This window comes from Piliocolobus tephrosceles, chromosome 21 (assembly GCF_002776525.5).
Source record: "Piliocolobus tephrosceles isolate RC106 chromosome 21, ASM277652v3, whole genome shotgun sequence".
Lineage (NCBI taxonomy): Eukaryota > Metazoa > Chordata > Mammalia > Primates > Cercopithecidae > Piliocolobus > Piliocolobus tephrosceles.
In genome coordinates this window covers 17,872,107-17,894,047 of record NC_045454.1, presented here as the reverse complement: position 1 = coordinate 17,894,047, position 21,941 = coordinate 17,872,107, and the positions used below count along the sequence as shown (strand labels likewise).

General features: G+C 41.8%; 1 long non-coding RNA gene across 1 annotated transcript in view; it reads left to right on the top strand.

Moving 5' to 3' along the window:
• The window catches only part of LOC111554062, a 48,886-nt gene extending 34,740 nt beyond the window's left edge, over positions 1–14,146 (top strand). Inside the window, exons 3-4 of the long non-coding RNA XR_002735138.1 lie at positions 456–578; positions 12,601–14,146. This is a non-coding gene — a long non-coding RNA (uncharacterized LOC111554062). The remainder of the gene's footprint in view (positions 1–455; positions 579–12,600) is intronic.
• The last annotated feature ends 7,795 nt before the right edge of the window (positions 14,147–21,941 follow it).

The window sequence follows — 21,941 nt, the reverse complement described above, 5'->3', positions numbered from 1 at the left end:
AAGCTGTGGCAATGAACATGGAAAGAGAGGATGAAGATGATCAAGTTGACACCTGTGATAGGCCCTGCAGACAAAGAGGCTATTTGTTGAGATCCTTTTCAATCTGCATTGTTTGGGTTTTAGGTAATATATTGTTTATCTTCTCGTAAACAGTTCTCTATTTGTGCTATGAACCAGATGACAACAGCTTTTATAGAGGGAAAAGGGCTGTCATTGTGCCTACTTGGTAGGAGTTCTAAGAAGCTGACAGTAGAAGGTGGAGCCAATTGTTGCAGAGAAACATTTTCAGAAAAGATGAAAATAGGGATCTGCTGATTTCAGCAATGATGAACCAGTGACGGATGTCTATTTTTGTTTGTTTGTTTGTATTGGTTTCTTTGTTTTAATTTTTATTCATGTACAAAAAGCTAGCACGATTTCTTTCACTGAGTGGATGTCTTGCTTATTAATTCAAGGAACATCACTTAATCCAACTTAAAGAGACCTATATCCTTTAAGTACTTATGGAAGCAGAAGCGGCACATATCAAGACAATATTTTCAGACAAGGCGATGCTGGTTTGAGCAGATGCAACAAGGGTAAGAACCCTGGCTGATTTTTTTTTTTTTTGTGGGTGGCTCCAGTAGAGCTGTTGGTGACCCATCTTGCTTTCAGGGTGCTGCCTATTATCTTTTGCCCCTCTAAAATAAATGTGTTCACTGCATTTTCCTACATCTGTTTTAGTCTTGTATGATTAATTTGTATAGGGCAGATAATGTATTTCTTTAGTGCTTATGTTGAAAGAAAGTGCATCTGATAATTTGTAGTCACTTCATGGACACCAGATCCTGATGGGATGATAACATTGTGGACGTCAATCTGAGCCTGTTTCTATAAGTGTATTGCCTTCAGTGGTTCCTTACAAGATTAGTGCTTTTGGTATATGGGAAACATGTAAGCCAGTGAGGACTGAATGGAAATAGTTGCCAAGGATGCTCCCTCATGACTACATGTCAAAATAACCACATCTTATGAAACCCCCCTCCCTTGATTTGGGCTTGTGTATGGCTCAGTTTGATCAATATAATGTCATAGAAGTGACACTGTCCACCTTTCAAAGCCAGGTCCTATGATGACTTGCACCTTCTTCCTGAGCCTTTTGGAAGGCTTTCTTTTGTGGCAGCCAATCATCATTCCTTAAGTCCAAGAACCATGAGACTCTTATGATTTGAGGGAATTCAAGGCATGAATGGGGAAGTGACGTAGGGAAGGAGATAATCAGCCAGCCCGTAGGTGTTCACCCAGCCCTTGTGTTGAGTCAGACATGAGTGAAGCATCCTCTGGAATCCCAAACTAAAAGACACTTCAGAAAACATGACTTTCACCACATGATCTACTACCCACATGAGTCCAGTTAACCAAGAAAGATCAGAGTAAATGATTTCTCTAAGCCAACATGTGTTGGGAGATTTGCTGTGCTGCAATGCCTAATGAAACGGCAGCAAAGCAAGGTCGGCTTACTGTGTCCATGTGTATGAATTGTGTCCATCCCAAAAATAAACTACATATTTTCTGATCTAAAACCATGACCACTTGTTTTAAAACAGAAATCCAAGGATTTTGCCACATACTTTTGAAAAAAATCTCGTAATTATTATTATTATTTTTTAGTTAAAAAAAAATTGTACTCTAGTTCTGGGTTACATGTACAGAACGTGCAGTTTTGTTACATAGATATACATGTGCCGTGGTGGTTTGCTGCACCCATCAACCTGTCACCTACATTAGGTATTTCTCCTGATGTTATCCCTCCCCTAGCCCCCACCCCCAAACAGGCCCCGGTGTGTGATGTTCCCCTCCCTGTGTCCATGTGTTCTCGCTGTTCAACTCCCACTTATGAGTGAGAACATATGGTGTTTGGTTTTCTGATCTTCTGCTAGTTTGCAGAGAATGATGGTCTCCAACTTCATCCATGTCCCTGCAAAGGACATAAACTCATCCTTTATTATGGCTGCATAGTATTCCATGGTGTATATGTGACACATTTTCTTAATCCAGCCTATCATTGATTGACTTTTGGGTTGGCTCCAAGTCTTTGCTATTGTGAGTAGTGCTGCAATAAACACACATGTGCGTGTGTCTTCATCGTAGAATGATTTATAATCCTTTGGATATATGCCCAGTAATGGGATTGCTGGGTCAAATGGTATTTCTAGTTCTAGATCCGTGAGGAATTGCCACACTGTCTTCCACAATTGGGGTTCCTTAAAAGAAATCTTTGGACCCCTGTGATTCTCTAACTATTGCTTGGATTGAAATTTTCATGTGAGAAATCTGTCTTTTTGTAAAACTCCTGGATGGCAGCCTGTACAGAATGCCATCCAGGCACCATGTTAACACACAATGAATATCCTGAAAATAATGGAAAGAATTAGGAAATTCCACGAGATGGTTCTTAAGTTACAAAATTTCTCCCCAAAGCCATGAGGTACATCTGTATGGCTGTAAACAGCTACCTAACATTTCAGTGCAGTGAGTCATCTGAGATAGGGTAAAGATTTTGTCTCAGATTCTCTGATGTCAACAACGTGCTGTTGAAGGATGCTGTACCTAATGTCTTCTCAGACATTCCAGGGACCTGGTTATTCACTCATGGAGTCACAGGAAGGTTTATCCCATTTGATTTCTGGATGCCTCCCATGAAGTTCCTCAGGGCCTCTTGGGGGATGACCATTTCCTCTTTCCCTCTTAAAGCAAGAACCAAATTCTGGGAAGTTTGGTGATGTTTTAATAACCAACTGCAGGGAAAAGGGTGAGGAGAGATCATGCTGTTAGCAGGCTCTGGGGATCCTATGGTCACATGGAAAGAGGGATTCCTCAACAATGAGGTGTGTGGTCTTCTCCCTCAATTGCAGACAGACATTGAGATCAGGGAGACATCTTCCCACAGTTGCACAGTCTTCACAGAACATGGTGGAAGTGGATGGGCAAAGATGTAATGGTGTTGGCCATTTGTTATTACCTACAAGAGGAAAAATGCCTCAGAAAGACAGTATGCCACCAAACAAACTTTCAGCCTTCTCTCCACTCTCGCCTAGTACCTACAACATCCCCTGAGAAAACTACTAGTTATATAACTGAACCCAAGATTCACACTGCTGTTTAAGATTAACTATTTGAGAGAGAGCTCACATTATTTCTAGTGTTTCCTCTCATTCCTCCAGCAAGGCTGTACCACTCTGTGTCACATTGTCTATGTTTGCTCAGCTTCCCATCTAGCATAGAAAATCCCCATGGCTAGTGACTGTGTTTCATGAACTTGAATCCCTGCATCTTGTACAGGGATTCAAATAGGATTAACACTGGATTATGTTCATTGAATGCATATATATCAGTTCCATGAACTGTGACTGCCATTCCCTGCTGATGGCCCCGTTTCTCTTTGGAGTTGCCTAGATCTGGGCTGATGGTGGCCAAGAATAAAACTCAAGTGTTGGAGAGGTAGAATTGGACAAGTGTTGCAAAACATAGGCTATCATTTTGAACAGTTTCTAAGCATAGAAAGAGATCCCTCACTGGAATCTGAATAAAATGTGAATCTTTTGCCCTACTCATAAGAAAGGGCCAGAACATTTGTACATATTCTTCATTACTGAGGCTACAAAGTAACCTTCTATGTTTCAATTTGTTAAATTTAAAATGCACACATTTTCGAACCAGTTATTTCATTTATTTGTGGTTATCTTTCAATATAAGTAAGGGAGGTGGATAAAACAAAAGAATTGACTAGAAGTCTTAATACAGCACCATTAGTGAGAGCAAAATATTGAAAATAACCTCAAGGCCCTTCAAAAGACTCAAGATCAATAATTTTGGGTAATCCTTATAATGCAATGTTATGCGTTCTTTAAAAACTGAGGAAGCACTATTAATAGATGATATCTTCAATATATATTATTTGACAACAAATCAACTCAGTTTTAAAGGTGTAATGTGTAGAGCAATGTATACTAGGATTTTCTTAAAAACAAATGAAATTATAGATCTATATGCTTCTATAAGCAACGATTTCCTGTGGAAGGAGAGCAGAGCAGGGGTAATGCTCTCAGAAATAAGATTGGGTCCAGGAGTGAGACAAAGACTTAATTTTTCATTAACTAAACAATTTTATTCTTATGAATATTGTATTCATTCAGTGAAGTGAAAATTTAAGTAGCAGCATAAGTAGAAATGAATACAGTGGGAAAAGACAGAGGAGATTCTTCACCTTGGGGGAAATGCCAGATGAGCTGATACTGATCACGGTCAGATTTTGGAAAAGAGCTGAGGATGGCAGTGCAAGCAGAGGGTGCTCTGTGATAAAAAGCCCGGGGCAAGAGTAGTTATGAGAAATGGGTCCTGAAAAACTATTGGGCCAGGCCAGGGAGAGCTGCCTCCTGCTCTGAGAACCCATGGAGGCTGGATACCGGGAGCTCCTGGGCACTCACCGGGTATTCATCGTCCAGCACCAAGATGCTCAGATCAAATGGTTTGCCGTCCTCAAAGAACACATTGCAGCATCTCCCCTCACTTCCAGGCCCCACACACGTGGCTATCAATGACCAAACAATGGCCAAAGTGCACTCAGAAGTGGAAGGTGATGTCTGAGTTCTCATTCATCCCAGTGTAGAATTCCACCTGCAGCTCTGGGTCACTGCTGAGGGCAAAGCACACAGAGTGTTGGGCAGACCCCTCCCTTGTGGGGCACACACTCAACACACACACAAATCCCTTCCTTCCTTTCCTCAAAGCAGAAAAAAGCCTCCCTGGTCTCCGTGGTGATACTGCAGGCCTGGTCCCTGTGGGGCTGTCTTAGCTCCTTATATATCCCCCAGGTGAGGAGATGCTCTGCCCCTTACAAGTTGGAAAGTGAGCCACAGTCACTTACCTGGGCCTATGCCTTGTCCATTCCCTGAAAATTTTATGCCTCTTGATAAAGAGCCACAGCCCTAACCCCTGAGTGTTCTCCTCCCCTAGGCTGTGTGACTGACTGACAGTTCATCCACTGCAGGTCTCATGCCTGGTGCTGGAGGGTCTCCAGAACCTGCACCTGTATGGTGCCTCCATCCTGCCAACTAGACATTTCCACATGTCTGGTTCACATGAGACCACCTCCTGAGTAAATATTCTCCTTTCTTTTCCACCCCTGTGCCATACAGTACTCACATGAAAGGGAGGATCAGTGTCCCTCTGATTTTCATGCAAGAACCAATGGACAAGGACACAGGCCTTCTGTGCGGCACCTGCTAGGGGACTGAGAGTGGGTGAAAGGGGCTGGGCCAGGTTCAGCCTCCCCTTTTGTGACAGATTCCCATGATGCAGAAAATTAGGGATCAACAGGCAAACTGTGAGGACTTCCCTCTTTCACCCTATCACAGTCAGAACTCCATATTCCTAAAGACACTAGAGTCTCATAGTTAGGAGCTAGGATTCAGGAGCCAGGCTGCCTGGACTCCAGTCCTGATTCTGCCTCTTACTGGCAATGCCATCTTAGATCCATTACTTGAACTCTGCTTAATTTAGTTTCCCGGGTACAAAGAGGATTATTTAAAACTCTTTTTTCCTCTACTTTACTTTTTATTTTTTGTCTTTATTAGTAATTCTTACTTTGAAGGGTTACCATAGTCTGGATTCTTCTTTTCCACTCTGCCTGGGAAGAGACATCTACAGATCATACATTCTGCTCTCGCGAATGCTCACAAATGAGTCATTGGTAACTTCCAGTCCCCAAGATCCCCACCAGTTCTGCCATCCAGGATCCACATTGACGTATATGAGAAGATACGTGGGTGCTTCATCAGAGGTCCTGATGTGTGAGGAGGAAACTTCGCATGGACAGAAGGTCGCGTGCATGTTCCCAGTTCAACGCCTAGTCACATCCCAGCACACACACAACCACAGTCAAACAGAACCACACCACTCACTGAGTCACACATGTCTGCTCACTGTCCATATAAAGATGCTCATGCATTGGTCTGGGTGTGCTCACACACACACTCACATCACAGGAAGACAAAACACAGTCACCCTCTTACACTCAGGCACGTCCCAGCCATCCTGGTGGGCTCTCCACCTTTTACCTAAAGTAACATCATCTCAGCAGAGCTGACTCTTATCAGACACTGTCACACCCTCACAGAGCGTTACACTGGTCCAGGATTCACACCGACATCCCACAAACATCTCAGACACCATAGCCCCAGGGTCTCTTCCACACACCCCCAATCTCAGTAAAGCACTCACAATAGAAACTCATATTTTCATCTCATAAAATCTCCCTTTTTCCACATTCTTTTATGTGACTTCAGATTACTGAAGGCTGTGCCTTTTTAACTCACAGGTAGTGGTGACATTTTTGCTTCCTTGGGTTGGTTCTTCTGAATTGTGTCCAGGCTTCCGTGTGAATCCCTTTGAGTTGCAGCATTGAATGGTCCCTGTCAGCTCTGCTCTCTGGCTTCATTCCTGATTCCAAAGCCCTCTCAGCAAGAATTCGCCACAGGGTGAGAAGGGGTAAGGTGTCAGAAACAGACTCAGTCACAACCACACTTGTTTGCAAGCCTGTGTCTGTGATGCAGCAGAAATGACAGTGAGGGAGGCACCAGGGGGAAGAAGGGGTCACCAGGGAAACGCACAGATAAGGATGATGGAGTGAGAATGAGGGATTGTAAAGTCCAGCCTCCATGACTCTCATTAAGCCTTCTCTCCACTGTGCAGAATCTACCAAGAAGGTGTGCATTTTCCTAATTTGTTCAATGGTAAAAATAGTGAGGATTCTGGTGGAAATTATTGGCAATGGAAGGTAACCCTTCTCTTTGCCTATAGAGGTTCTGGGAGAACACTGGCCTTGATCCTAAGCAGGACCTATGGAGGGAGGTAGAGAAAGCCCCTGTGTCCCCCTGATCCCACACTGGTCCCCTTGGCTCTGCTAGGTGAGGCCGGTTCCCATCTGCCTGTCACACAGCTGGTCTCTTAACTCCACCCTTTTCTTTTCTGAGTGTCCATGGGTATCAAAATTGGAGTAAGTTGAGATTCTTGTCTAGTTCTTGATTTGTGTGTTCCTTATTTCCAGACTGTGTGAGGACAGGGGCAGGTACAGGTGATTGGACTTCAGTCACAATGCAGTCTTCTTCAACTGGTGTGGAGGACTCAAGTTCTCTGTTCATGATGAAAGGAAACATCCTTAAGACATATATTAGAACTTAAAGATCAAGTGAATTAGAATTCCCTTTCTCTCTTGCTTCTTTCTCCCTGTTACTTCATTTTTCTCTTCAGTTTTATTGCCAGTGAATTTAAACCATTGATAGAAAAAATGTATCCCAGTTGCCAAAGAGATGTATATTATGATGAGTAACCTTTCTGAGGACCTGTCATAACGTTTTCCACAGCAGCCACACCATCTTACACTCCAAACAGCAATGTTCCAGGGTTACAGTTTATCCACATCCTCATACTTGTTAGTTTTCATTTTTAAAGTAATAGCCATCCTAATGAATGTGAAGTGGTATCTCGTGGTGCTTTTGACTTTCATTTCCCTAATGACTCATGATGTTGGGTATCTTTTCTTGTGCATATTGGTCATTTGCCTGTCATTTATTTTTAATTTTTGTGGGTACATAGTGTATACATTTATGGAGTACATAAGATATGATACAAGCATGCAAATCATCACATCATGGAGAATGGGGCAACCATCCCCTCAAGCATTTATCCTTTCTGTTGCAAGCAATCCAATGATAGTTGTTTGGGTGTTTCAAAATGTAAAACTAAATGACTACTGGGTAAATAACAAAATTAGGCAGAAATAAATAAGTTCTTTGAAACCAATGAGAAGAAAAACACCACATACCAGAATTTCTGGGACACAGCTAAAGCAGTGTTCAGAGGGAAATTTATAGCACTAAATGCCCACAGGAGAAAGTTGGAAAGACCGAAAATCGACCCCCTAACATCAAAATTAAAAGAACTAGAGAAGCAAGAGCAAACAAATTCAAAAGCTAGCACAAGACAAGAAATAACTAAGATCAGAGCAGAACTGAAGGAGATAGAGACACAAGAAACCCTTCAAGAAATCAATTAATCCAGGAGTTGTTTTTTTGAAAGGATTAACAAAATGGATAGACCACTAGCCAGACAAATAAAGAAAAAAGCAGAAAAGAAACAAATAGACACAATAAAAAAATGACAAAGGGGATATTACCACGGACCCCACAGATATACACACTACCATCAGAGAACACTATAAACACCTCTATGCAAATAAACTAGAAAATCTAGAAGAAATGGATAAATTCCTGGGCACATACACCCTCCCAGGACTAAACCAGGAAGAAGCCGAATCCCTGAAAAGATCAATAACAAGTTCGGAAGTTGAGGCAGTAATTAATTGCCTACTAATCAAAAAAAGCCCAGGACCAGATGAATTCACAGCCAAATTCTACCAGAGGTACAAAGAGGAGTTGGTGCCATTCCTTCTGAAAGTATTCCAAAGAATAGAAGAACAAGGACTCCTCCCTAACTCATTTTATGAGGCCAGCATTATCCTGATACCAAAAACTTGCAGAGACACAACAACAACAAAAAAAACAAAAAACAACAACAAAAAAAGAAAATTTCAGGCCATTATCCCTGAAGAATATCGATGCTCAAATCCTCAATAAAATACTGGCAAACTGAATCCAGCAGCACATCAAAACGCTTATCCACTATGATCAAGTTGGCTTCATCCCTGGGATGTAAGGCTGGTTCAACATACACAAATCAGTGAACATAATCCATCACATAAAAAGAACCAATGACAAAAACCACATGATTATCTCAATAGATGCAGAAAAGGCCTTTGATAAAATTCAACACCCTTTCAGGCTAAAAACTCACAGTAAACTAGATAGTGATGGAAGGTATCTCGAAATAATAAGAGCTATTCATGACAAACCCACAGCCAATATCCTACTGAATGGGCAAAAACTGGAAGCATTCCCTTTGAAAACCAGCACAAGACAAGAATGCCCTCTCTCACCACTCCTATTCAACATAGTATTGGAACTTCTGGCCAGGGCAATCAGGCAAGAGAAAGAAATAAATCGTATTCAAATAGGAAGAGAGGAAGTCAAATTGACTGACTCCATTCTATGGTTCTTGCTCTCTCCTGTTTCTTCAAATTTCATATCATTCATTGGGGTTTACATGAAAAAATAGAATATTTGATAAATATTAATTCCTCCAAAGAAAATTTTTTTTTTTGCCTACCCAAATTTAACCCAAGCCAATTTAAACTTCAAGCCTGAATCAAACAAAAAGGAGAAAAACAAAAGAAAACCTCAAAAACATTTCTTTCAAGCTAGCTTTCCTTTCATTACGAAAGTAAGTTCTCCAATTCCACAATACCATTCCAGGTACCCATTACAACTGCTGCCTTTATTGCATCAGGAGTTTGCGTCAACATTGCTTTAGGGTATATGAGGTCATTTTTCACTCCTTTGTTGTTTACCCAGTATATGGGGGTTGTAATGTTTATCTCAGTCCTTGAATGATTTCTGAAGACACAAGGTCTTGCTATGTTGCCCAGGCTGGCTATGAACTCCTGGGATCAAGTGATCCTCCTGCCTCAGCCTCTGAAGTGGTTGGGACTACAGGCCCACGCCACTGTGCCGGGCTGGGCATGTAAATTTGAAGTGAATGATTAAACATGCATCTAGTTGAAAACATGGCAGACCAGTAACAGAAAAGCTACAATGTGTTTTTGAAACTATAAAGTGAATGGTTTCTTGGGAAAAATTGTGACTTTGAATATCCATTGTTGAAATCAGAATAAACTATATTTCGCTTGCATATTCTTAAAATGAATTATTAAATTTTTCAGACGTCAGTGGTATATAGAAATACCATTTTGCAATGTTAATCTGTGTGAATCTTTGGAGAAAGTGGTTTCATTATAGGTGCATAATGCACTCTCAATATTTTAAACAAATTGTTCACTCTTCCATTTAAGGTATAACAGTTTCTTGTATAAAATGACTGGATGCATATAAAGGAATTATGTTGTCTTGTGCTTTTAACCCAATTTCAGTAATTACTATATCTCATGTTTATAATAGTTTTGTTAGATGAGAGAACCAAATGAAAATATTTTATGTTTTCTCATCACTTTAGATTTTACCATTGCGTAAATTATTTTGTTCTTATTATTTCCTAACATGAATGCTTAATCATTTTTAAGTACACATAATTTCTTCTGTGCCACTTAAATAAAATATTTTATAACTTAAAAAAACCAAACCAAACCAAACCAAACAAAAACAAAAACAAAACAAAACAAAAAAACCCAACATTCCCAATAGGGAGGAAAGCAGTTCCAGTAAACCACCCTAACTAAAACCCCAATAGCTCAGGAAATGAATGAAAAAGAAGCCAATTTTTAAATGCATTTTAAGAGACCTGTGAAAAACCAGGGCCAAACCTCTGTTACTCTAAACTGTTTATAATGAACCAAAAGCCAGGTAAGAATTTTGTAGCCTTTATGGAAAGGCCAAGAGAGGCATTAATAGAGTACACCTCCTTATCCCCTAATTCAGTGGAGGAACAGCTCATTCTGAAAAAGAAGTTTATTATACAGGTAGTTCCCAATATTAAAAGAAAACTACAAAAGCAAGCTATAGGACCAAATAGCACCTCAGAGAGCCTCCTGAAGGTGGCGACTTTTTTCTTTTATAATAGGGACCAGGAAGAGTCCCCAGAAAGAGGAAAATTTTCGGGGAACAACAGAGACTTCAGCAGCAGCTTTGCAAGCTTGTAAAGTCCAGAATTCCCAAAGTGCATCCGCTAGTTGCTATTGGCATGGCAGACCACGGCATTTTTAAAACAAATACCCAGGCAGCAAGATGAAGCAACCTCAACCCTGTTCAGGCTGTGGCAAAAACCACTGGAAACCTGCCCCCAGAGGCAGAGGTCACTGGGTTCAAAACCAGTCTCACAGGTGGTTCAGCAGGACTGATGGATCCGAGGGCTTAAACCTTAGCTCCAGGGGCTCAAATTGCCAGTATAGCACAGGATCCCTGGATAATTCTGGAAATTAAAGGTAGGAAAGCAAACCTCCTTCTAAACACTAGAGCCCATCTCTCTCTTCTCTCTAATCCAGGCCTCCCTTTTAAGATAGCACAACTGTAAGGGACATCTCAGGAAAACCTCGAATCCAATAGTTTTGTCAACCTTAGGTGTAGTTAGAAAGACTTATTTACACATGCTTCCAAGTCATTGTCATAATAGCTCTACTAGTCAGAAAAGCCTCCAAGTTAACCCTAGGAAATAATTCAGCTGTTTACAGCCCACATAATGTGGCAGGATCACTGTCCTCTAAGGGGAGCTCTTAGCTAGCAAACAGCCGGTAAAGCAAGAAGTGCATAAGGCAGGATAAGCAGTAATCACTCTCCCCAAACACAAGCCCTCAATTAGCTGAGCTGCTCTTACAAGAGCATTTAAGTTAAGCAAGGAAATGGTAGCTAACATTTCTACTAACTCGAAGTGTGCTTTCCTAATTTTCTATGCTCATGCTGCCATTTAAAAGAAAAGGCACTTTCTTACCACTAATGAATCTCCCATAAAACATCACCAGGAAATTAACAGGTTACTATCCTTACGTTTTCTTACACATGAAATAGCAGGGATGCATCGTGGGGAATGTCAAAAGAGAACAAATAAGGTAGCCAAAGGAAATAAATTAGCTGATCAGCCAGCTAAGCCAGAGGCAAGGAAGCCTCAAGCCATTAACACAACTAGCAAAAGCCCAAAGAAATAAAACCACCTCTATTTAACCCAGGAAATTTAGTCTTTCTTTTTCCTTAAGCCAAGCTGGGAAGGGACCTACATTGTTCTTATTTCAACCCTGTTGGAAGTAAAATTTACAGGAATCAACTCCTGAATACATCTCACTCAAGTCAAAGCCTGAAAAGCTGAGGGAGCAACCCCTGACCGTCCAGAGAATCATCCAGAATATCAATTGTGGAAAAATAAAAAATCATAAGCTAAAAATCACAAAAATTAAGAAACTGACTAAGGGCTACTCATTTTACTCAGTCCCACATTTACTTAAACAGATAATATTTGTCATTTCCACACTTTACTCTCAAAATTTGCCACCAAATAATAAAATTTATTTTTAATTCATATTTGCAGGGAATTTTAATGCTACATGAAATTGCAATTGTAACTCTGTAAATCCCCAAAGGGAAATGTTTTACTTTGGGCAAGTAAGGTTTTAAATAATTTTTTTTACTACACCAGTCTTGTGGCAATTGTTATAGTCACGCTACTATTTGCGGTAAAAGTATACACTGTGGCACCCATAATGTGGAATTCTGGTTGCAGAATTCTAATTCGTGCTCCATGAGAATCTAATGCCGGCTGATCTGTCAGGAGGCCACTCATGGGGTAATTCTTACCTGCTGCTCACCTCCTGCTGTGTGGCTCCATTCCTAACAGGTCACAGATTGTTACTGGTCTGTGGCTTGGGAGTTGGGGACCCCTGCTCTGGGGTATATCCCTTTCAGGGTTCCAACTAAAAGCCTAACTCTCTCTCTCACTTGGCAGGCACCAACGTACAATTTTTGTGTCTTCAGATCCACAAGACTGATAGAAGTTCTACTCTGCCACCACGTAAGAATCAACATCTAATTTACAGTACTATTTTAATTTTCCCAGTTGTATAAAAGCATGTCCTTTATAGCTGTTTTAAAATCCATCACTCAATCAGGTTTCATGTACTTTGTTGCTATGCTTCTTTAGTCTCTTTTAAACCAGAACATTCTCCCTGCCTTGTTATGACATTTTTGATGCTTTTTGAATTTGTCATATATGATGCTCCAAAAATGCAAATGAGCTTGGTGTGTATGAGAAATTGAAAGGAGGTCAGTATATCAGGTTTTTCTTGTACCACATGATATCCTTTCAGCCCTACCTCTTCATCCAGCCATTACTAAGTTGACCAGGCCTAGAGAGTTTTTCACTAGCTTCATGCAGGTGCACACTGACAGTGCCTTTCCTTAGTATCTACCTTTCCAGTACCTTCCTCTTTCCAGCACTGGGCTTCTTTGAGATGGTGGACTACGACCCTTGCAGAAATACTCTCAGCAGCCATGCATCTGCAAACCAAAATTGTGGGAGACTTAATGCCAATAGGATGACTTTTTAACAACTGGGGATGGGGGCAGATGGATAAATACTTCCTTTCATCTTCTGGGCACACAGTACTAAGAAACATTTCGTATTTGGTAGAGAAGGGTGGAAACCAACTTTAGGCCAGAAAAAGTCATAGAAAGAAGCTGGATCCTTATTATGAGAACCTATATCTCTTATTGGGCAGATTATAATAAAGATCCATTGCTGATAAGTGATGTGGTGATTACCCATGGCATACTTAGTATCACAATTACTAAGAATAGTCACCTGTGCTTTATGGGCAGAAAGTGCTGAGAGAAGGTGAAAGACTCCAGTAGCTATAGCACTAGAATGGTAGGGGTATGATGGTAATCATAGGATTGTGGAAGTACTTGTTTTGGTTTTAACTGCATTGGAATTCTTTTTTAAAAAAGAAAAAAGAATGAAAGAAAGAAGGAAAGAAAAAGAGGGACACATTAATGCCCACCAACTACCAATTCAAGGCACATTTGGAACACTAGATGTTCCTGGTGATAGCATTTAAAGAAACCCTCACATCCTGCAAGCACAGGGAAGAGAGTGCTGAAACTCATATGGAGGATCTGATTTCAAAAAACATGGCATACCTGCAAAGGAAAATGACTGCATGGTCCCAACAACTCCCAGATGTCAAAGTTAATGTTGTGATGGTGAAACTACAGTAATCAGAATACACTGATATTGGCTTAAAAACAAACTTATAGACCATTGGAACAGAATTGAGAGTTCAGAAATAAACCTAAACATCCGCTGTAAATTGATTTCAGCAAGGGTACCAAGACCATTCAGTGTGGGAAGGAATTGTCTCTTGAATAAATGATTTTTGGTTTTGTTGGGTTTTTTTTGTTTGTTTTTAAGCTTTATTTTAAGCTTTATGTTCAGGGGTACATGTGCAGGATGTGCAAGCTTGTTATACAGGTAAACCTGTCATGGAGTTTTGTTGTACTGAATATATACATGTAAAAGAATGAAGCTGGGCCCTCACCTTATACCATATACAAAAATAAACTCAAAATGTGTACCCAGTATATTTCATTGCGACTGGACAGTGGGTGCACCCCACGGACAGCGAGCCGAAGCAGGGTGGGACATCACTTCATGTGGGAAGTGCAAGGGGTTGGGGAATTATCTCCTCTACCCAAGGGAAGCAGTGAGGGACTGTGCCTGAGGAATGAAGAGCTCCAGCCTAGATACTGCACTTTTCCCAGTCTTCGCAATCCGCCGACCAGGAGATTCCCTCTGGTACCTACACCACCAGGGCCCTGGGTTTCAAGCACAGAAGCAGAAGTGTTTTTTTTTTTTTTTTTCCCCATACCCCAGTGGTGCCTGGAATGCCAGTGAGACAGAACCATTCACTCGCCTGGAAAGGGGGCTGAAGCCAGGGAGCCAGACTCCCTGGGAAAGGAGGCTGAAGCCAGGGAGCCAAGTGGTCTAGTTCGGCGGCTCTCACCCCCATGGAGCCCAGCAAACTAAGATCCACTGGCTTGAAATTCTCCCAGCCAGCAAAACAGTCTGAGCTCAATCTGGGACACCCGAGCATGGTTGGGGGAGGGGCATCTGCCATTGCTGAGGCTTGAGTAGGTAGTTTTCCCCTGACAGGGTAAAGTCACCAGGAATTTCTAAAGGGGCAGACCCCACCACAGCTCAGCAAGGCCACTGCAGAAGGGTATCTCTGAAAAAAAGGCAGCAGCCCCAGGCAAAGATCTATAGATAAAACCCCCACCTTCCTTGGACAGAGCACCTAGGAGAAGGGGCGGCTGTGGGTGCAGCTTCAGCAGACTTAAACGACCCTCCCTGCCTGATGGCTCTGAAGAGAGCAGCAGACCTCCCAGCACAGCATTCAAGCTCTGCCAAGGGTCAGACTGCCTACTCAAGTGGGTCCCTGACCCCTGTGCCTCCTGACTGGGAGACTCCTCTCAGTGACACCTCATACAGGAGACCTCTGGCTGACATCTAGCGAGGGCCCCGCTAGGACGAAGCATCCAGGGGAAAGAACAGACAAAAATCTTTGCTGTTCTGCAGCCTCCACTGGTGATACCCAGGCAAACAGGCTCTGGAGTGGACATCCAGCAAACTCCAGCAGACCTGCACCAGAGGGGACTGACTGTTAGAGGCCCCCACTTGAAGGTCACCAACATCAAAGACCAAGGTGGATAAATCCGCGAAGATGGAGAGAAACCAGCGCAAAAAGGTTGAAAATTCAAAATACCAGAACGCCTCTTCTCCTCCAAAGGATCAGAACTCCTTGCCAGCAAGAGAAAAAACTTGTTGGAGAACGAGTTTGACGAGTTGACAGAAGTAAGCTTCAGAAGGTGGGTAATAACAAACTCCTTGGAGCTAAAGAAGCATGTTCTAACCCAATGTAAGGAAGCTAAGGACCTTGAAAAAAGGCTAGATAATTGCTAACTAGAATAACTGGTTTAGAGAGGAACGTAGATGACCTGATAGAGCTGAAAAACACAGCATAAGAACTTCGTGAAGCATAAACAAGTATTAATAGTGGAATCGATCGAGTGGAAGAAAGGATATTAGCAATTGAAGATCAAGTTTATGAAATGAAGTGAGAGGAGAAGATTGCAGAAAAAGGATGAAAAGTAACGAACAAAGCCTCCAAAAATTTGGGATCATGTGAAAAGACCAAATCTACATTTGATTGGTGTACCTGAAAAGTGATGAGGAGAATGGAACCAACTTGGAAAACACTCTTTAGGATATTATCCAGGAGAATTTCCCCAACTTAGCAAGACAGGCCAACATTCAAATTCGGGAAATGCAGAGAACATCACAAAGAAACTCCTCAAGAAGAGTAACCCCAAGACACACAGTCGTCAGATTCACCAAGGTTGAAATGAAGGAAAAAATGTTAAGGACAGCCAGAGAGAAAGGCTGGGTTACTCACAAAGGGAAGCCCATCAGACTAACAGTGGATTTCTTGTCAGAAACCCTACAAGCCAGAAAAGAGTGGGTGCCAATATTCAACATTCTTAAATGGAAGAATTTTCAACCCAGAATTTCATATCCAGCCAAACTACACTTCATAAGTGAAGGAGAAATAAAATCTTTTACAGACAAGCAAAAGCTGAGAGATTTTGGCACCACCAGGCCTGCCTTACAGGAGCTCATGAAAGAAGCATTAAGCATGGAAAGGATAACCAGTACCAGCCACTGCAAAAACATACCAAATTGTAAAGACCATTGACACTATGAAGAAACTACATCAACCAATGGGCAAAATAACCAGCTGGCATCATAATGACAGGATCAAATTAACACATAACAATATTAACCTTAAATGTAAATGAGCTAAATGTCCCAATTAAAAGACACAGAGAGGTGAATTGGATTAAGAGCCAAGACCCATCAGTATTCAGGAGACCCATCTCACCTGCAAAGACACCCATAGGCTCAAAATAAAGGGATGGAGGAATATTTAACAAGCTAATGGAAAGAAAAAAAAAAAAAAAGAAGAAGCGGGAGTTGCAATCCTGGTCTCTGATAAAACCGACTTTGAGCCAACAAAGATCAAAAGAGACAAAGAAGAGCATTACATAATGATAAAGGGATCAACACAACAAGAAGAGCTAACTATCCTAAATATATATGCACCCAATACAGGAGTACCCAGATTCATAAAGCAAGTCCTTAGAGACTTACAAAGAGACATAGACTCCCACACAATAATAGTGGGAGACTTTAACACCCCACTGTCAATATTGGGCAGATCAACGAGACAGAAAGTTAACAGGGAAATCCAGGATTTGAACTCAGCTCTGCACCAAGTGGACCTAACAGACATCTACAGAACTCTCCACCCCAAATCAATAGAATATACATTCTTCTCAGCACCTCATTGCCCTTATTCTAAAACTGACCACATAGTTGGAAGTAAAGCACTCCTCAGCAAATGTAAAAGAACAGAAATTATAACAAACTGTCTCTCAGACCACAATGCAATCAAACTAGAACTCAGGATTAAGAAACTCACTCAAAACAGCTCAACTACATGGAAACTGAACAACCTGCTCCTGAATGACTACTGGGTACATAACAAAATGAAGGCAGAAATAAAGATGTTCTTTGAAACCAATGAGAACAAAGGCACAACATACCAGAATCTCTGGGACACATTTAAAGCAGTATGTAGAGGGAAATTTATAGCACTAAATGGCCACAAGGGAAAGCAGGAAAGATCTAAAATCGACAATCTAACATCAAAATTAAAAGAACTAGAGAAGCAAGAGCAAACACATTCAAAAGCTAGCAGAAGGCAAGAAATAACTAAGATCAGAGCAGAATGGAAGGAGATAGAGACATAAAAAATGCTTCAAAAAATCAATGAATCCAGGAGCTGGTTCTTTGAAAAGATCAACAACATTGATAGACTGGTAGCCAGACTAATAAAGAAGAAAAGAGAGAAGAATCAGATGGACACAATAAAAAATGATAAATGGGATATCACCACCGATCCCACAGAAATACAAACTACCATCAGAGGATACTATAAACAGCTCTATGCAAATAAACTAGAAAATCTAGAAGAAATGGATAAATTCCTGGACACATACACCCTCCCAAGACTGAACCAGGAAGAAGTTGAATCCCTGAATAGACCAATCACAGGTTCTGAAATTGAGGCAATAATTAATAGCCTACCAACCAAAAAAAGTCCAGGACCAGATGGATTCACAGCCGAATTCTACCAGAGGTACAAGGAGGAGCTGGTACCACTCCTTCTGAAACCATTCCAATCAATAGAAAAAGAAGGAATGCTCTCTAATTCATTTTATGAGGCCAACATCATCCTGATACCAAAGCCTGACAGAGACACTACCAAAAAAAAGAGAATTTTAAATCAATATCCCTCATGAATATGGATGCAAAAATCCTCAATAAAATATTGGCAAACCAAATCCGGCAGCCCATCAAAAAGCTTATCCACCATGATCAAGTTGGCTTCATCCCTGGGTTGCAAGGCTGGTTCAACATATGCAAATCAATAAATGTAATCCAGCATATAAACAGAACCAAAGACAAAAACCACATGATTATCTCAATAGATGCAGAAAAGGTCTTTGACAAAATTCAACAACGCTTCATGCTAAAGACTCTCAATAAACTAGGTATTGATGGGACATATCTCAAAGTAATAAGAGCTATTTATGACAAACCCACAGCCAATATCATACTGAATGGGCAAAAACTGGAAGCATTCCCTTTGAAAACTGGCACACCCTGTATTGGGTGCATATGTATTTAGGATAGTCAGCTCTTCTTGTTGAATTGATCCCTTTACCATTATGTAATGGCCTTCTTTGTCTCTTTTGATCTTTGTTGGTTTAAAGTCTGTTTTATCAGAGACTAGGATTGCAACCCCTGCTTTTTTTTTGTTTTCCATTTGCTTGATAGATCTTCCTCCATCCCTTTATTTTGAGCCTATGTGTGTCTCTGCATGTGAGATGGTCTCCTGAATACAGCAGACTGATGGGTCTTGACTCTTTATCCAATTTGCCAGTTTGTGTCTTTTAATTGGAGCATTTAGCCCATTTACATTTAAGGTTAATATTGTTATGTATGAATTTGATCTTGTCATTATGATGTTAGCTATTTATTTTGCTCATTAGTTGATGCAGTTTACTCCTAGCATCAATGGGCTTTACAATCTGGCATGTTTTTGCAGTGGCTGGTACCAGTTGTTCCTTTCCATGTTTAGTGCTTCCTTCAGGATCTCTGGTAGGGCAGGCCTGGTGGTGACAAAATCTCTCAGCATTTGCTTGTCTGTAAGGGATTTTGTTTCTCCTTCACTTATGAAGCTTAGTTTGGCTGGATATGAAATTCTTGGTTGAAAATTCTTTTCTTTAAGAATGTTGAATATTGGCCTCCACTCTCTCGTGGCTTATAGAGTTTCTGCCGAGAGATCTGCTGTTAGTCTGATGGGCTTCCCTTTGTGGATAACTCGAGTTGTCTCTCTGGCTGCTCTTAACATTTTTTCCTTCATTTCAACTTTGGTGAATCTGACAATTATGTGTCTTGGGGTTGCTCTTCTTGAGGAGTATCTTTGTGGCGTTCTCTGTATTTTCTGAATTTGAATGCTGGCCTTCCTTGCTACATTGGGGATATTCTCCTGGATAATATCCTGAAGAGAATTTTCCAACTTGGTTCCATTCTCCCCATCACTTTCATGTACACCAGTCAGATGTAGATTTGGTCTTTTCGCATAGTCCCATATTTCTTGGAGGCTTTATTCATTTCTTTTTTCTTTTTTTTGTCCAAACTTCTCTTCTCACTTCATTTCATTTCATTCATTTGATCTTCAGTCACTGATACCCTTTCTTCCAGTTGATTGAATTGGTTACTGAAGCTTGTGCATTTGTCATGTAGTTCTTCTGTCATGGTTTTGAGCTCTATCAGGTCATTTAAGGACTTCTCTACATTGGTCATTCTAGTTAGCCATTCGTCTGATCTTTTTTCAAGGTTCTTAGCTACTTTGTGATGGGTTCGAACTTCCTCCTTTGGCTCGGAGGAGTTTGATCATCTGAAGCCTTCTTCTGTCAACTCATCAAAGTCATTCCCCATCCAGCTTTGTTCTGATGCTGGCGAGGAGCTGCATTCCTTTGGAGAGGGAGCGGTGCTTTGATTTTTAGAATTTTCAGCTTTTCTGCTCTGTTTTTTCCCTACCTTTGTGGCTTTATCTACCTTTGGTCTTTGACGATGGTGACATACAGATGGGGTTTTGGTGTGGATGTCATTTCTGTTTGTTAGTTTTCCTTCCAACAGTCAGGATCCTCAGCTGCAGGTCTGTTGGAGTTTTCTCGAGATCCACTCCAGACCCTGTTTGCCTGGGTATCAGCAGCGGAGGCTGCAAAAGAGTGAATATTGCTGAACAGCAAATGTTGCTGCCTGATTATTCCTCTGGAAGCCTCATCTCAGTGGGGTACCCAACCGTGTGAGGTGTCAGTCTGCCCCTACTGGGTGGTACCTCCTGGTTAGGCTACTCAGGGGTCAGGGACCCACTTGAGGAGGCAGTCTGTCCATTCTCTGATCTAAAACTCTGTGCTGGGAGAACAACTACTCTCTTCAAAGCTGTCAGACCAGGATATTTAAATCTGCAGAGGTTTCTGCTGCCTTTTGTTTGGCTATGCCCTGTCCCCAGAGGTAGAGTCTACAGAGGCAGGCAGGCCTCCTTGAGCTGTGGTGGGCTCCACTCAGTTCGAGCTTCCCAGCAGCTTTGTTTACCTACTTAAGCCTCAGCAATGGTGGACGCCCCTCCCCCAGCCTTGCTGCTGCCTTGCAGTTAGATCTCAGACTGCTGTGCTAGCAATGAGTTAGGCCCCGTGGGCTTGGGACCCTCTGAGCCAGGCATGGGATATAATCTCCTGGTGTGCCATTTGTTAAGACCCTTGGAAAAGTGCAGTATTAGGGTGGGAGTGACCTGATATTCCAGGTGCTGTGTATCACAATTTCCCTTGGCTAGGAAAGGGAATTCCCTTACCCCTTGTGCTTCCCAGGTGAGGAAATGCCTCACCTTGCTTTGGTCTCAGTGGGCTGCAACCCACTGTCCTGCACCCACTGTCTGACACATTCCAGTGAGATGAACCTGGTACCTCAGTTGGAAATGCAGAAATCACCTGTCTTCTATGTTGTTCATGCTGGGAGCTGTAGCCTGGAGCTGTTCCTATTCAGCCATCTTGGAACCGCCCCCAGTCCCCCAACGTCTTGAATCATTTCAGCATTAATTCAAAAGCCCAAAGTCCAAAGACTCATCTGAGACAATACAAACCCCTTCAACCTATGAGCCTGTAAAATAAAATACAAGGTAGTTACTTTCAAGATACAATGGAGGTATAAGCAATGGGTAAATACTCCCTTTCCCAAAGGGAAACATCTCCCAAAACAAAGGGGTTCCAAGCCACTGCATGTCTGAAACCCAGCAGGGCAGTCATTAAATCTTAGAGCTCAAAAATAATCTTTTTTTGAGTCCATATCTCACATCCAGGCAACACTGATGCCAAGGATGGCCTCCCAAGGCCTTGGACAGCTCTGCCTATGTGGCTTTGCTGGGTAGAGCTCTCATGGGTGCTTTCACAGGCTAGCATTGAGTGCCTGCAGCTTTTCCCAGTACATGGTGTGAGCTGTCAGTGCATCTACCATTCTGGGGTCTGGAGGATGGTAGCCCTCTTATCACAGCTCTACTAGGCAGTGCCCCAGTGTGGTCTTGTGTGGGGGCTCAACCCTATATTTCCCCTATGCACTTCCCTAGTAGAGGTTCTTTATGAGGTTTCTGCCACTGCAGTGGATTTGTGCCTCGACATCCAGGCATTTCCATACATCCTCTGCAATTTAGGCAGAGACTTCCAAGCCTCAGATCTTGCCCCCAGTGTACCACAAGCTTAAAAATTCATGGAAGTTTTCAAGGCTTTTGGCCTGCACCCTCTGAAGTAACAGCCTGAAACATATTTGGCACCCTTTTAGCCGCGGCTGAAGCTGGAGGAGTTGCCACTCGGGGAGCAGTGTCCCAAGACTGTGCAGGGCAGCAGGGCCCTGGGTCCAACCCATAGAACCATTCTTTCCTCGTAGGCCTCTGGGTCTATGATGGGAGGGGCTTCTGTGAAGATCAACAAATGCCTTCAAGGCTTTTGTTATTTTGGCTCTTCTTTATTTATGCAAATGTTTGCAGCAAACTTGAAAATTCCTCCCCAGAAAATGAGTTTTTCTTTCCTACCATGTGATCTTGCTAC